The sequence below is a fragment of the Sceloporus occidentalis genome, unplaced genomic scaffold (assembly GCF_023333645.1).
Source record: "Sceloporus occidentalis isolate IW3139 unplaced genomic scaffold, rSceOcc1.0.p SCAF_6, whole genome shotgun sequence".
NCBI lineage: Eukaryota > Metazoa > Chordata > Lepidosauria > Squamata > Phrynosomatidae > Sceloporus > Sceloporus occidentalis.
The window spans coordinates 96,137,362-96,152,391 of NW_028316986.1; the positions used below are offsets into that span (position 1 = coordinate 96,137,362).

Genomic DNA, 15,030 nt, shown 5'->3' on the forward strand with positions numbered 1-15,030 from the left:
GGGAGTTTGGGCTATTTAGTCAATGTAGACAAGGCAAAGATCCAGAGGACCAAAGATTTCTAACCCCTGTAGTAAGGCCATTGTAACAGCCTCAACACAGCACAGACAGGCAACTTGCATTCTATCTTTTAAATATGTGCAAGGGATCAGCACAGGCTACAGAATATCCTTTTACCCCAGACCTACTTGCCAAACAAGTTCTACACTGCTGTTTCTCATGTGGCCCAATTCCCAATAGTAATGTCTGTGAAATGAAGAAAATAAAACATATACAAGAGACTAATTTGCAACTGTACTATTGTTTTTGAAAATTGAGATACAAATATAAAATATAACAGATGATGTGTGGGGCAGAAGCAAAATGGCAATGACTATAAAATAAAGGTCACTGCTTGAAAACATCAAAACATTGGCATTTACTGAGTCAAGGCTGAGTAGCACTAAAATGAATTTCAGCCCCAACAGTCCTATGGCCATTTAGCTCTGCTCCTACTGTAAACATTAAGGCTGTACACAGGGACAAAATGCACATATTTCTTAAGAAAACTTGGGATTACCAACCCCAGTCCCTCAGCTTTGTTAAATGAGGGATGCATCTTCACCTGAAGTCCTTACTACACTTCTTTTCCCTGTTGTTTGTCTTCAACACCCTAGTACTAATTTCCTTGACATGACATCGACCATAGTTGAGCACATGTTAAAGTACCTGTAGCTCTGTAGGATACATGCTTCACATGTGCATAGTCCAAAGTTCAGTCCTTGATTTTCTACTCAGTATCTCAGAGAGCTGCTGCCAGTCTAAGTGACAGTACAGGAGTAACTTGAGGTAGGGTACCTGTGGTTGTACACTAATGGTTATACAAAAATGAATCCCAGATTCAAAACTCCCTTCTCCTTTTCCAGTCCAAAGAGATTAACGCTACCCACTGCCATTTTAAATTACAGTAACAACAGTTTTGAATCTTAGCTAAACACAAACCAGTGGCTAATTTTAATTACATATAGTCAAACAGAGCCGGCTTTATAATTACAGATAATTAAGTATAAATAATTTAACTACACACACACACACACACACACACACACACAACTATATAGTTAAAATTACCCATAGTGAGTCTAAGCTCAAACATCGCATCAAACTGTGATTACTGTACTATAAAATGGAAGTAAAAGCTTCCAAATTCCTTCTCACAGTCATACCGGGAAGAGGAGACAGAGCATATACAGATGAGGCTCAGTGCAGCTCTTAACATCAAAACTGGGTTTGATATTGTATTCAGGCTAGTCTACTGTTTAACCATTATAACTGCCTCTGATATAAATTACCATCTTCTTTCAGCACTTTGGGTCAAAACTAATTCACAAAACTAGCTGATGCCATGACAGATATCATATTCTAATGACCAAAAAGTTATCTCTAGCCCACTTCAAAAGCTATTTCTATACAAATTATCACCAAACTACTCTCTCTCTCTCTCTCTCCAGGTTCCACCAGTTATTGATAGCATTATGAATCTATAATGTCTTGGGCCTAAACCTGTATTTGTCTTTTTATGTCACTTTCTTCCAATGTGGTGCTCTCCATTCCCAGCCAGCATGTGCAGGAATCAATGCAACATGATGTAAAACATTCAGCTTATTATCTATTCAGGCAGCATGCTTATAGTGTGATGGAACAGAAGAAAGTACAATACAATGAAAGGAGAGCAAGACTGAGATCCTGTACTGCAAACGTGGACTGTAAAGTTCAGCCAGACATAGTTATGTCTTGTCCTGTGGTTTCACAAATTCAACCTGTTTGCTGGCTGGCTGCCCTCCCTGCATAAAAGTACAACACACAGGGGAAACCCCAGCACTCACCCCTTTGAGAGACTAAACACTATAATCTCCAGAATGGTTTAAGGAATATACTGTAAACATATAGTTAAAAATCTACTGTTTATGAAGGATACATAAATTTGTGACTACAAAATAATCAAAACAACTAATAAACACTTCAAAAATGACAAGGTTCACCATATTGTGAACTGCATATTCTTTTTCATGACACCAATTCCTGGTCATTTTTAATTATTAAATATTTTTATTAACGTTTCTAACACATGCATATAAATGCAGAAGAAGATCAAAGTACATAAACCCAACAAACCTACAAACATCTGCGGACACACATATTTACAACACACACACCCCTCTTTGTCTCCCTCTTTAAAACAAAGATTTCCCTCAGAATGTCTGTTCATTTTGCATCCCCAAATACCCCTCGCATTTTTCTTTTGGTATGAGCTATATGCCAGTACTCTAATTCATAAAATATAAACTTTGCATCAATATAACCTAAACTATACATCATTATTAAACTTCATTACCCCTCATTTCTCCTATCATTAAACTTCACTACCTATCATTTACATGTGGAGTAATACCTGGTTGTTTATAAAGTGTTTATAAGTTGTTTTGATTATTGTGTCATCACACATTTACATATACTTCATAAACACCAGATTTAAAACTATATATTTACAGCCAATGTGGTATACTGGTTTGCATGCTGGACTCTGGGGTCCTGAGTTCAAATCCCTGGTCAGCCACAGAAACGCCCAGGTGACCTTGGGCAAGTCACACTCTCTCAGCTTTAGAGGATGGCAATGGCAAACCCCCTCTGAAGAAATGTGTCCAGGAAAACCCCATGACAGGTTGACCGTAGGGTCGCCATAAGTCAGAAAGGACTTGAAGGCACACAACAACATTACAGTATATTTCTTAATCCATTTGGGAGATTATAGTATTTGGTCTGCCCTCTGTCCATAACCATTCAGTGGCCAGGGAGGGGAGATAGATTTCATACAGCCAGGTGGCCAACCAGCTCGGTTCTTGCAGCTGTCTGAAGATTATGTCATTCTCCTGGATATCAAGGGGACCCCTGAGTCTGAGAGGTCAAAGAGGATGCCTTTTTGGTGGAGGGCAGGAGGACTACAGGAATGAAAATGGATGACTACTTAACTGTGCTTTATTCTCTCCCCCATCTTCTCCTGACCACCAAATGGCCATGGGGAGGGACATCCAGTCAAAAAACAGGTAAGTGGTTTGGGGAGGGAATTGTACTAGATGGAAGTATAGAATCCCTTGCCAAAAACGTTAGAGACTTGCAAATGTCCCTAAAAGGATGCTGGCCTATACTGGAAGCCATGTTTGGCCAACAAATAACAGCCATTTTGCTCAGTGCATGCTTTACCAAACTGTCACTCTGAACACATTTTTATTTTAAAAGTTTTGCTTTTGTTTTATTTTGTTTTTTGTTCTCTTCAAAATAGGATGCAGCAGGGCTGGGGAGTAGAAGTAAGGGCTAAAGGAGTAAGAAGTTTTTACAGGAGTAGGAGTGGCAATAAGGAGTAACAAAATATATTTGTTACTCCTTATTCCTATTGTTATATTGTACATGCAAACACCAAATATTGTACTGGGGAAAGGAACCGGAACTTTTCCCCAGAGCTGGGGAGTAGGAGTAAGGAGTAAGAGGTTTTTACAGAAGTAGTAGTAGGAGTAACCTTAAGAAAAAATACCTTACACTAGAGTAGGTCAAGGAGTAACCTCAAAATCACCACTATTCCCCAGCCCTGGGATGCAGGTGTATATAATAATAATAATAATAAGTTTTATTTGTATTTCTCGCTTCTCCCGGTGGATCGAAACGGGATTACAACAGAGTATAAAACAACAAGACAATATACAATTACAGTTAAAAATACAATTTGCCATAATAGCAACAGTAATTAATAAAAACAATTTATAAAAAATAACATCTATCTACAAAACATGCAATATACCAGTCCTAATTAGGGTCTTGATTTAATTTCTGTAGAGGGGTAGACTTTAAAAAGAGTTGGGAGGATATGATAATTGGAAGAGATAAATTTTTAATGCCTTCTTGAAGGTTTCCAATGTAGGGATGCAGCGTATCTCTTCTAGGAAGTTATTCCAATGTGTGGGGGCCATGGCTGAGAATGTTCTATGATGGGTAGATGTTAATCTTACCCTGGGATGCTCAAGTAGATATTTCCCTGTTGTTCTGAGAGTGCGGGGCGGATTATGTAGGGAGAGGCGTTCCCTCAAGTAACTCGGGCCCAAGCCATGTAGGGCTTTAAAGGTAATAACCAACACTCTGTATTGGGCCCAGAAGCTAACTGGCAGCCAGTGAAGAGATTTTAGTACCGGTGTTATATGGTCTTGCTTTGAGGATCCGGCTGCATCATTTTGAAGCTGAAGCTTCCAAACTTGGTACAAAGGTAGCCCCATGTAGAGCGCATTACAGAAATCTAAACAAGAGGTTACCAGCGTGTGTATTACTGTTTCAAGGTCCTTGTAAGATGCTTTGAATCCCATTTGGGGAAAAGGCAGAATAAAAATTCAATAAATAAATAAATCATACATTGTTATAATTGACCATTTGGGATGAGAGATTCTGAGAGCTGAAAAGTTACTTTTCCCAACCATAAAATTAATTCACCATAAAATCATACCTGAACCAATAGCTGGGATGCAAGGAACAGTGTAAACTCAAACAAGGCAGAGCCACTCCATCCCTGAAAAAAAAACAGCTGGCATTTTTGCTATAACTAAGTTCCAGGCAATGAGATCAATTTTCTTATGAAACCCCGCAGTGTAACTGCTTTCTGGCTAAAGGTCTCTGTGCCTTGATTAATGTAGCATTTGCTAGAGGAGTGTTGTGTGCTCCACCATTGGCCAACAAACTGTAGAAATGACAAAGCAAGTGCTAGAGTGCTACCAACCTGCAACATGGCAACTCTCCAAGAATACTGTATATTATGCTTGGCCTTATATGTCTCCAGTCACCATTGCAAATCTAACACCCTGGGACTAGCATCGGTGAGCTTCTGAAAATGCATGCCAAGCTGTTCAATATTGCTTCTTCTCACAGTTCCAGACTGCAGCTTAGTTATGAAGAAGCATGTCCCAGATGGATCCTGTACATTACCTTAGTTACATTCATCTCTCTGATGTTTATTTTAAGACCTTTTCCTCTTCTTTAGCTTAAGTGATGCACTGGTATTTGGTCATGCCAGTGACCCTCTCCCCACCTATTAATATACTGTTATTCCCATTTCACAGATTAAGCATAAAAATTTATAAACAAGAAAATGGTCACCTACTGTGTGAATGAATAAATCCTTGTGAAAAGTGTTTAATTCTGCGGCATACAGGTGATTTTTCTCAGCTGAGGACCCCACTCCATGCCATTCTGCAAGTGGAAATTATTAAGTGCTACCTCACCCAGAAACTGGAATTAATTTATTTGATCTGTTGTTGGTGGTGATGGTGTATGTCTTCAAGTTGCTACCAATTTATGGTGACCTTAAGGTGAAACTATTACGGGGTTTTCTTGGCATCCCACTGTGGAATGGCTTTGCCCACCCTTTCCTTCAAGTAAAGTATGCTTCTTCAAGTCAGTTGTTCAATTTCAGTAGAGTTTTCTTGGGCAATTAATATCCAGAGGTGGTTTGCCACTGCCCTCCTCTGACTATAGCTTAGCAGCACTTTTTTTAGCAGTCTCTTTTCCAAGTATTAACCAGGCCTGACCCTACTTAGCTTCTAGGATCAGACAAGGCTTTGACAGAGCTATATAATGCTAAAAGCTGGACTTTGGCCCTGGCTGCCAGCCTAGAAACAACCGCAAGTGCTTTATTGCTTCATTGTGTGAGAGCAAGAATTTTAGAAGGGGTGGGTGGTGGAGGAAGGGGGGAGAGAATCCCCCCTTCTCCTCTTATTGGGGTTGTTCTCACTAGGTGAAACCCCGCGTTCTGAATCGAATCCAAGGAGTGGTGTTCCTATTAGGATCCGATTTAAACCTAGAACGGTTCTAGAGCAACCCGCAATCGTCCCCACTACAAATTGAATTGTAGAGCGGAATAAAATTTTGAATCTAGTCTTCCTCATTTAACGCGTGTTAAAAAAACACTAGGGTCCGACCTACGTTTTTCCATTGATTCGATTTAGGAACCGGAGCATTTAAATAGGAACGACAGCCTTTGAAATTGCGTTAGATGAATGGGAGGAGCGGAGTGCGATGGGGCTGTCCTTGGGGGAGTTGCCCTTTCTGTCCCCATCCGTCTGGCTGTCGCCATTTTTGCTTTCCTCACCCCTTTGTCCGCTGTGGTCTTTCAATAAGAGATAAGGATTATTTTTATTTTTTATTTTAATGGTTTACAGGCGCTTAATCTCTTCAGCGCTTTAAACACCTGAAGTCCCGGCTGCTCAAGGCTTCCCCCAGTGGATTGCAACCTCCCCTCTGTGTGGGGAGAGCCCATTTCTAACGGAGGAGAGGCAGGGAAGGGATGGCTCCTCGCGAGGAGACATCTGATCTCACCCAGGCAGGGAAGGGCTCTAATCAATGGGGGGGGGGGGAATAGAGCCTTTCTCTCTCCCTTTCTCAAATGGAATCTGCCTTCTCCTCCAACCCTGGAAAGAGAATCTTTGGGAAGAGTGCTCCCTCCCTGCTTTTCCAGCTGCCTCATTCATTGATCTCTGGGCTCTCTGAAGGGATTCTCCCATAGTTCCTCTGGAAAGAGCTTCGCTTTGCCAGAACTTGGAGGTATGCTGTTTAAATGATGCATGCATTCTAAGAGGCCAGAAGCCGTGCCAAAGCCATGCTCCAGTCCTAAGAACTGGAGCGCAGCTTTGGTGAAGCTTCTGGCCTCTTAAGATGTGTGTGTCATTTAAACAGCATACCTCCAAAATTACCCAAAACAGCTTTATTTTGGCCTGTCTGTTCAGGCCCTATAATGCAGGATACCAAACAGCCCAAAAAGTGTTGCACAGATCCTACTTATGCTTTACAGCCCAGAATCTGCTGCATGGTACTGAGCTCTGCTTTACAGGCTTAGAAGCAACTGCACTAGGATAACTCCTGAATAAAAATGCACAAATTGAATTGTATGCTTGGTGGGAAACTTTTCAAATTGCTAAGAATTACATGTGGCTTCACCTCATTTTGCTTGTGTCCCACCATGTCCTCAGCCTCACTCACTAGTAGTAAGCAACCCCTGACACCCTTACCAATTTAATTCAGCCTCCACGCCAACCATGTTTTCCTACCTCCGGCTTGAAAAAATGTCTCCAAAAATGTTACAGATAAAGTTGGGATACGTCCAAACTAAACTTTTATTATGAATTTTTTCCTAGCTCAAATACAGAATTTATTGATAGCCTAAATAAGGAGTTCCCAATCTTTTTGACCTGCAGAGCCCTTATTTCTATGGCGGAGCCCCTAAGAGGCCTACCCTATGCCTTACAAGTTAATGGTGTTTAGAAGTATATATAAGAATATATTCTTATTCTTTCATTTCATTCAATTTTTATTTCTTTCACAGCACCTGGAAAGTGTACACAGAGCTTTAAGGGCTCCTTAGAGCACAGGTTAGGAACCCCTGACCTAGAGACTACTGTTTATTAATAACCTGTGTTTTCTCACCATCTTTTCCGTTTTCCCCTTTTCTAAAAATAAATCCTATTATGGAAGGAAAGACAGAATAGATGTATAATACTTTTTGACAGCTAGTGCTAGGAGCTCTTCATTTGGAAGTGCCTTTACTGTAACCTTCAAGAACTGGTTGGTTTAGGCCTGGAGGGGTAGTCACTCAATGGAGAACTATAAAGGAAAACACAGCTTGTTTTGTTGGGAAGCTGACCAGTAATCATTGGATTTTATAACCTCTCGCTAGAAGCCAAAATGACTAAACTGAAGCTATTGTACTTTGAGCATGTCATAAGATGACATGACTCATGGGAAAACACAAATAATGCTGCATAAAGAATAAGGCAGTAGGAAAAGAGGAAGACCATATTCCAGTTGGATATATTCAAGCAAAGAAGCCATGGCCCAGTGTTTACAAGATCTGAGCTAGTCTACTGATAACCACAGCTCAGGGAGGCCTTTCATTCATTGTGTCACTGTAAGTTAAATATGTCTTTATGGCAAATAACAACAAAGATAAAATTAGAAAAAATATTATACATGTGATTGAGAATCATGGGTGAAAATTCAGTTTTGTATCTCTGGCATCTGTTTTGTTTGAATTTTATTACACTGCTATGACTTTTAAACTCCAATTTATAAGTCACCATTTGTTGTTGTTATCCCATCACTTTGGAACTAAAAGTTGTGTAGTGTATAGAGAAGTAAAATGTTCAACATTTTGGAAAAACAGAGGAACATTAAGACTGGCTTATTAAAAAATCCTGCAAGAGAAAAATTAATCCAGATCTAGGTTCCCCATAGACAGAGACTGTATTAGCATGTTTTCAAATACAGAACAATCTATTGCTAACATAAACATTATCTCTGTATTTCTAATTGTATTTATTAACAGACATAAACTATATAATCTCCATTTCCAAACTGGCTTGGTGTACAAATTGTTAGTATGTTGAATGCCAATGGCATGTTATGCACAAATATGTCTGCACAAGAAACAGCAGGCTGGGGACATTGCAGGAATCTTGTTGATGAGCATCAAAAACTGGCTCATTTGTTATTTAAAGTACATTTTGCTTATAATTTGCTGGGTAAAGCAATCAATGCTCTCCTTTTTTAGATTATGTATTACTTGGATTTTTGCTGAACACACTAAACAGTTAGTTACAGGCCTCTCTGCATATATTAATGCATCAGTTGTGACATATTCTTGATCTACATGAGCAACACAATTCCAGAATTGCAATATGGGAACTAGAGCCATAAATATTACTCCCCTATCTCATCCTCCTCAAATTATAATCCAAGAAAATAGGAATTCTGGTAATTCAGGGATTTAAACAAACATTCACTGACCTAAGAAAAGTCCTATTAAAGATGAGACCACAACAATTATGTACAGTCAGCCCTCCATATCCACTGATTCAACTATCTAGAAAAAAATTTTTAAAAATGAATTCCAAAAAGCAAACCTTGATTTTTCTATTTTATATAAGGGTCAGCATTCTACTATTCCATTGTATTTAATGGACTTGAATATCCACAGATTTTTTTTATCCATCGGTGGTGGTGGTTCTGGATATAACGGGCCCACTGTACATATCTACGCTACAAATACAATGGGTAACTAGATAGTAATAGCCAAGTGATACCAATTTTAATCAGCCTGGATGGAATTTTGGTATCTGTGTGCACGCCACTGTACTACAGTTCCTAAATTACTGTACCCAAACACAATCCTTAATCATTTTGTTAAGGATATTTTGGAAACAACGGTGCCAAGGAGTGCAATACAACATTCCTGCAGAAATTTCCAAGTATCACACCAAAGTACAACTCCTAGGTTTCCTTAGGATGAAACCACAAGAGGAAAAAGGGAGATCAAAGTGTTATCAATAGCAATAGCAATAGCAAGTACATTTCTATACTGCTTATCAGTGCACTTAAGCACTCCCTAAGCAGTTTACAATATGTCAGCTAATTGCCCCTAACAAGCTGGGTAATCATTTTAGCTGCAAGTCGAGCTTGAGCCCTTGGCTGGTACTGAACTCGCAACCTTGCAGTTTGTGAGTGACTGGTGGCAGTACAGGCATTTAAACACTGTGACACCAGGGCTTCATGCAGATATAAATCACAAAACGGGTTGGTGGACTGTATTCCTGAAAGGTCCAGTGTGTAAGGGCTTTTTTCTCTACGGGCAACAGTGCATTTGTGGCAGAAATAAAAACAGTTTTTAATGACTCAAGATATTCTATGCCCTGAGCACCCTGGCCCTAGAATACTGTATCTGTTACCACCTTGGCTTTTCATTTCCTCATGATGGCAGCATGAGTGTCCCACTGAGCAACCCAGTGCATATACTGCCACTATGGGTAACCTCAAATGAGAGAGACTTGCGGTGGATGCAATGGGTGGCTCAGCAGGACGCCTGTGCCTACAACCGCTGTGGTGTGGAAACAGAGGGCTCCGGATCTCCCTCAAAAATTTAGAATAAATAAGTTTTTCAAATCTGTATTAAGGCTGCTTAAGAGCCAGAGTGCTGCAGTGGTTTGAGTGCAGGACTACAACTCTAGAGACCAGGGTTCAAATCCCTGCTAGGCCATGGAAACTGACTGGGTGGCCTTGATCAAGTCACACTCTCTCGGCCTCAGGGGAAGGCAATGACAAACCTTTGAACAAATCATGGCAAGAAAATCCCGTAATAGGGCCACCATAAGTCAGAAATGAATTGAAGGCAGACAGCAACAACAATGAGACATGTAACTATCCTTGTCAGGGACCTCTGGTGCCACAACTACAAAGCCCAGAATTCAACAGCGTGGAGCCATGACACTGAAAGTGGTGTCAATCTGCTTCATGTCTGCAGTGGGGTAGCAGCATTCCCCCACTGGATTTAGGCCCTCCCTTTAGGAAGTGGCTTAAGGAACCCAACCTTAAACCAGGGATTTGAAGATTGTGAGTAGAGCAGTGGAGGAAGGGTGTGTGTGCGTGTGTATGTGTGTTTCGAGGTGCCTCATCCACAGGGGCCCAAAACACACTGCAGAAATAAACCAGTTTGAGACCACTTTAACTGCCACAGCTTCATGCTGTGCCTCTGAGGAAGACTTTTGTGTTGGAAAGCTCATGCTGCCCGTTTCTTTGTTTCAGTGAGGTCCAAAACACAAGGCAGAAATAACTCCGTTTGAGACCACTTTAACTGCCCCAGCTCAGTGCTAGGGAATTTGGGGAACTTTAGTTTTTTGTGAGACATTTAGTCTTCTCTATCAGAGAGCTCTGGGTCCACAATAAACTATAGTTCCCACAATTCCCAGCATTGAGCCAAGGCAGTTAAAGCGGTCTCAAACTGGATTATTTCTGCAGTGTGTTTTGGACCTTAGTCTCTCATTATTATTATTATTATTATTATTATTATTTGTATCCCACGCTTTTCCCAGAATTGGGACTCAGATTGTCTTCTCGATATTAAAACAAACAAACAATACAATAAAAACATAGAAAAGTAACACATTGAAACATATGCTATGGAATCCTGGGAATTGTAGCTTATTGTGGCCCCAGAGCTCTTTCTGGCAGAGAAGGCAGCTAAATGTCCCACAAAACTACAGTGCCCAAACAGACAGGCCAAAATAAAGCTGCTTCGGGTCACATTGGAGGTTTGCTGTTTAAATGACACATGCATCTTAAGAGGCCAGAAGCTGCACCAAAGCTGCAGTCCAGTCCTTAGGACTGGAGCGTGGCTTTGGTGTGGCTTCCGGTCTCTTAGGATTAAACAGTATACCTCCAAAATGACCCAAAGCAGCTTTATTTTGGCCTGTCTGTTTGGGCCCTACAGTCCCCAGAATTGCCTAGCCTTGAGCCAGGGCAGTTAAAGCAGTCTCAAGGTGGATTATGGCTGCAGTGTGTTTCTGTTTTGGCACCAGGGTCGCCGCCATGAGTGGAGACTGGCTCGAAAGCAGTTAATGCACACGCAAAACACACAACCACCCTGGGATTGAACTCTCCAGGCAGAGGAGGAGGAGGAGACAACACCCACATCCTGAATCTGCACCCAGGAGCAGCACAAAAAGCAAGGCAGCCACAACAGCAACAGGCCCCCACAGGCCCTCCCCTTGCCCAGCCTCAGGGCTCAACTGACAGGCAGCGCACCACCAGAAATCAATAGAATAATAATGATGATGGTACATTTCTATACAGCTTATCAGTCAAGTAGCACGCCCTAAGCCAGTGGTTCTCAACCTTCCTAATGCCACGACCCTTTAATACAGTTCCTCACATTGTGGTGACCCTCAACCATAAAATTATTTTCATTGCTACTTCATAAATGTAATAAAAAGTGTGTGTTTTCCAATGGTCTTAGGCAACCCCTGTGAAAGGGTCGATCCACCCACAGGTTGAGAACCGCTGCCCTAAGTGGCTTACAATGTATAAGCCAATTGTCCCCATCATCATCATCATCATCATCATCATCATCATTATCATTTCAAGGATTTATATCCCGCCTTTCTCCCACAATGGGATCCATAATAATAATAATAAGTACATTTCTAAACCAGTTGTTAGTGAACTAGCACTCCATAAGCGGTTTACAATGTGTAAACCACTTATGAAGTGCTAGTTCATTAATAAGCGATGTAGAAACTCCCCCCATAATAATAATGATAATAATAATAAATTATTTCAAAGGCTTATATCCCGCCTTTCTCCCACAGTGGGGTCCATAATAATAATAACCACAACAACAGCAATATAGCAAAATAAATAAGAAGAGCAAAAGTTGTTGTTGTCGTGAGCCTTTGAGTTGTTTCCAACTTATGGCAACCCTCAGGGGAACCTATGAAGGGGTTTATTTGGCATGTTTCATCCGAGGGGGGTCCCCTGAGGCTGAGAGAGTGTGACTCGCCCAAAGTCATATTCAGTAGGTTTCCATGGCCAAGCCAGGATTCGAACCCTGGACTCCAGAGTCTTAGTCTGATGCTCAGATCACTGCACCAATAGAAAAATAAAGCAATAATAATAATATAGCATAATAGTGATACTAATAATAATAGTAGCAAAATCATAATAGCATAACAGTGTTATTAATAATGAAATAGCAAAATCATACTGTAATAGAAATAATATTTATAACATAATAGTAATAATAGCATAACAACACTGATAGTAATAATAGTAGTAGCAAAATCATAATTGCATAACAGTGATAGTAATAATAATGAAATAATAGCAAAATCATACCATAATAGCAATAATATTGACATAATAATAGTATAATAGTAACTGCATAACAGTGATAGTAATAGTAATAGTAGCAAAATCATAATAGCACAACAGTGACAGTAATAATAACAGTAATAATGAAATAATAGCAAAATAATACCATAACAGCAATAATATTGATAGAATAGTAGTATAATAGCAATAGAATACCAGTGATAGTAATCATCATCATCATCATCATAGCAAAATACTAACAGCATAACAGTGATAGCAATAACAGCAAAATAACAACAATAGTGATAAAGCAATGATAGCAAAACAATAACAGTAATAATTGTAGCACAATAGTAATGATAATAGCACATTAATAACAGCATAATAGAAATAGGAATAACCATGATAGCCTAATAGGGTGATCGTAATAGCAGTAGTAGTAGTAGTAGTAGTAATAATAATAATAATAATAATAATAATACTGAGGCTAATCAGGGGGGAGACCCACCTCTCTGGAAGGGGAGGCTTCTCTCTTCATCCCTCCAGGAAGCAAGGGCCTTTCTCAGGCTTCATGGTCCCCAAGAGAAGGAAGGAAGAAGGTCGGTCCCCTCTGCAGGGGAGGGAGGGAAGGGAAGGAGGGGAAAACGGTGCACAGATTCTGCAGGCTCCTCTGCTGCAGCTGAGGCCCCCACCCAGCCTCCCTGCCTCCTTCCTTCCTTCCTTTCCTCCAGGGCTGGCCAGGCTGGGGCTAGAGAGGCAGCATGGACTGAGCCCCAAGGGGTCCCTTCCTCTCCAGCCTCTCCTCCACCCAAATCCCCCCAGAGGCCTCCTCCTCCTCCTCCTCCTCCTCCTCCTCTTCCCTTGGCCTGCTCCGCCCACGCAGCAGAGCTCTCCTCTCACCGCCACAAAGGAGGAGGAGGAGGAGGAGGAGGCACCACAAAATGGAAGGCAAGCCATGGCCACTGGTGGAAGAAGAGCCAAGACACTCTCCTAGGAATGGAAACCCAGGCTTCTCAGTCAGGCTCCAAATGGAGGACTTTTGTGGAATTCCTCCTGGACACAAAGAGGCTGGAATGGAGGATATGCCCTGGAAAAGGAGGACATGCCTGGTGGCTTTGAATGCAGCAAGAGAATTGTGGGATACGACCCCCCCCCCCCAAATAAAAGCTCAAAACACTCCTAGGAATGTAAATCTGTGCTTCTGAATCAGGCTCCAGATGGAGGACGTTTTGGAATTCCTCCTGGGCACAAAGAGGAATGGAGGACATGCCCTGGGAAAGGGAGGACATGCCTGATGGCTTTGAATGCAGCAAGAGAAATGTGGGCTATGACCCCCAAGAAAAGCTCAAACACTCCTAGAGATTAAATCTATGCTTCTGAGTCAGGTTCAAAATGGAGGACATTTGTGGAATTCTTCCTGGGCACAAAGGGGCTGGAATGGAGGACATGCCCTGGAAAAGGAGGACATGTCTGGTGGCTTTGAATGTAGCAAGAGAAATGTGAGATATGACCCCCAAGAAAAGCTCAAACACTCCTAGAGATTAAATCTATGCTTCTGAGTCAGGTTCAAAATGGAGGACATTTGTGGAGCACAAAGGGGCTGGAATGGAGGACATGCCCTGGAAAAGGAGGACCTCTGGTCACCCAGAGTTGGATGAAGCCTAGGAAAACCCATGCCACTAGTTTATTTCTTTAAGTTAGTCTCAAAGAGGCAACAAGATCCCTTGGCATACTGGTTTTCCAGACTGACATGGCTATACAGGGGGGTATCATAAAGTAATAATTATCACCCGGAAATTATTATGGTATATTGATGAAATTTTGTCAGTGTCATCATTGGCCCCTAAGTGCATGATATTGAGAAAATCATCTTACTGTGTCCTTTATTTTTATGGCAGGTTGTGCCAGAATTGGCTAAAGTGTAGAATCCTCATAAGGCGCAGTCTGCAGACTTCTATAATAGCGGTATTTGGAGGGTCAAGAAACGCTGGGGAAAATATGTAAATCTGGATGGTGAGTACATAGAGATAAGTTAACAACTTATCCCAAAACAAACTTTCTGTCAAATTTTTTAAAAGGTGATAATTAAAACTTTACAATACCCGCTCGTATCTTTGAATTCTTTCCCACAGTTAGTACCATACTATAATCCTATATTGCTATTATTCCCAGGGTAACCAGATGTCCTCACTGCAAAGGAAGACAAGGCACCGCAAAAGGGAGGACCTTCAACAAAAATAGAGGACATGACCCAATTAAAAGCTCGAAACACTCATAGAAATGTAAATTCCTGCTTCTTAGTCAAGTCCCAAATTAAAGACATT

The 15,030-nt window shown here is 41.0% G+C and overlaps 1 protein-coding gene across 2 annotated transcripts in view; it reads right to left on the reverse strand.

Moving 5' to 3' along the window:
- Positions 1–13,525, reverse strand: part of NCOA7 (nuclear receptor coactivator 7) — a 110,049-nt gene extending 96,524 nt beyond the window's left edge. Inside the window, exons 1-2 of one of the 2 annotated variants that reach the window (XM_089530431.1) lie at positions 5,175–5,635; positions 4,524–4,586 (exon numbers count right to left, since the gene is read on the reverse strand). The gene's annotated coding sequence lies outside the window, so the exon portion shown is untranslated. Of the gene's footprint in view, positions 1–4,523; positions 4,587–5,174; positions 5,636–13,214 lie in introns of those variants that run through there. The other variant, XM_089530432.1, reaches the window with a different exon arrangement.
- Between the last annotated feature and the right edge of the window lie 1,505 nt (positions 13,526–15,030).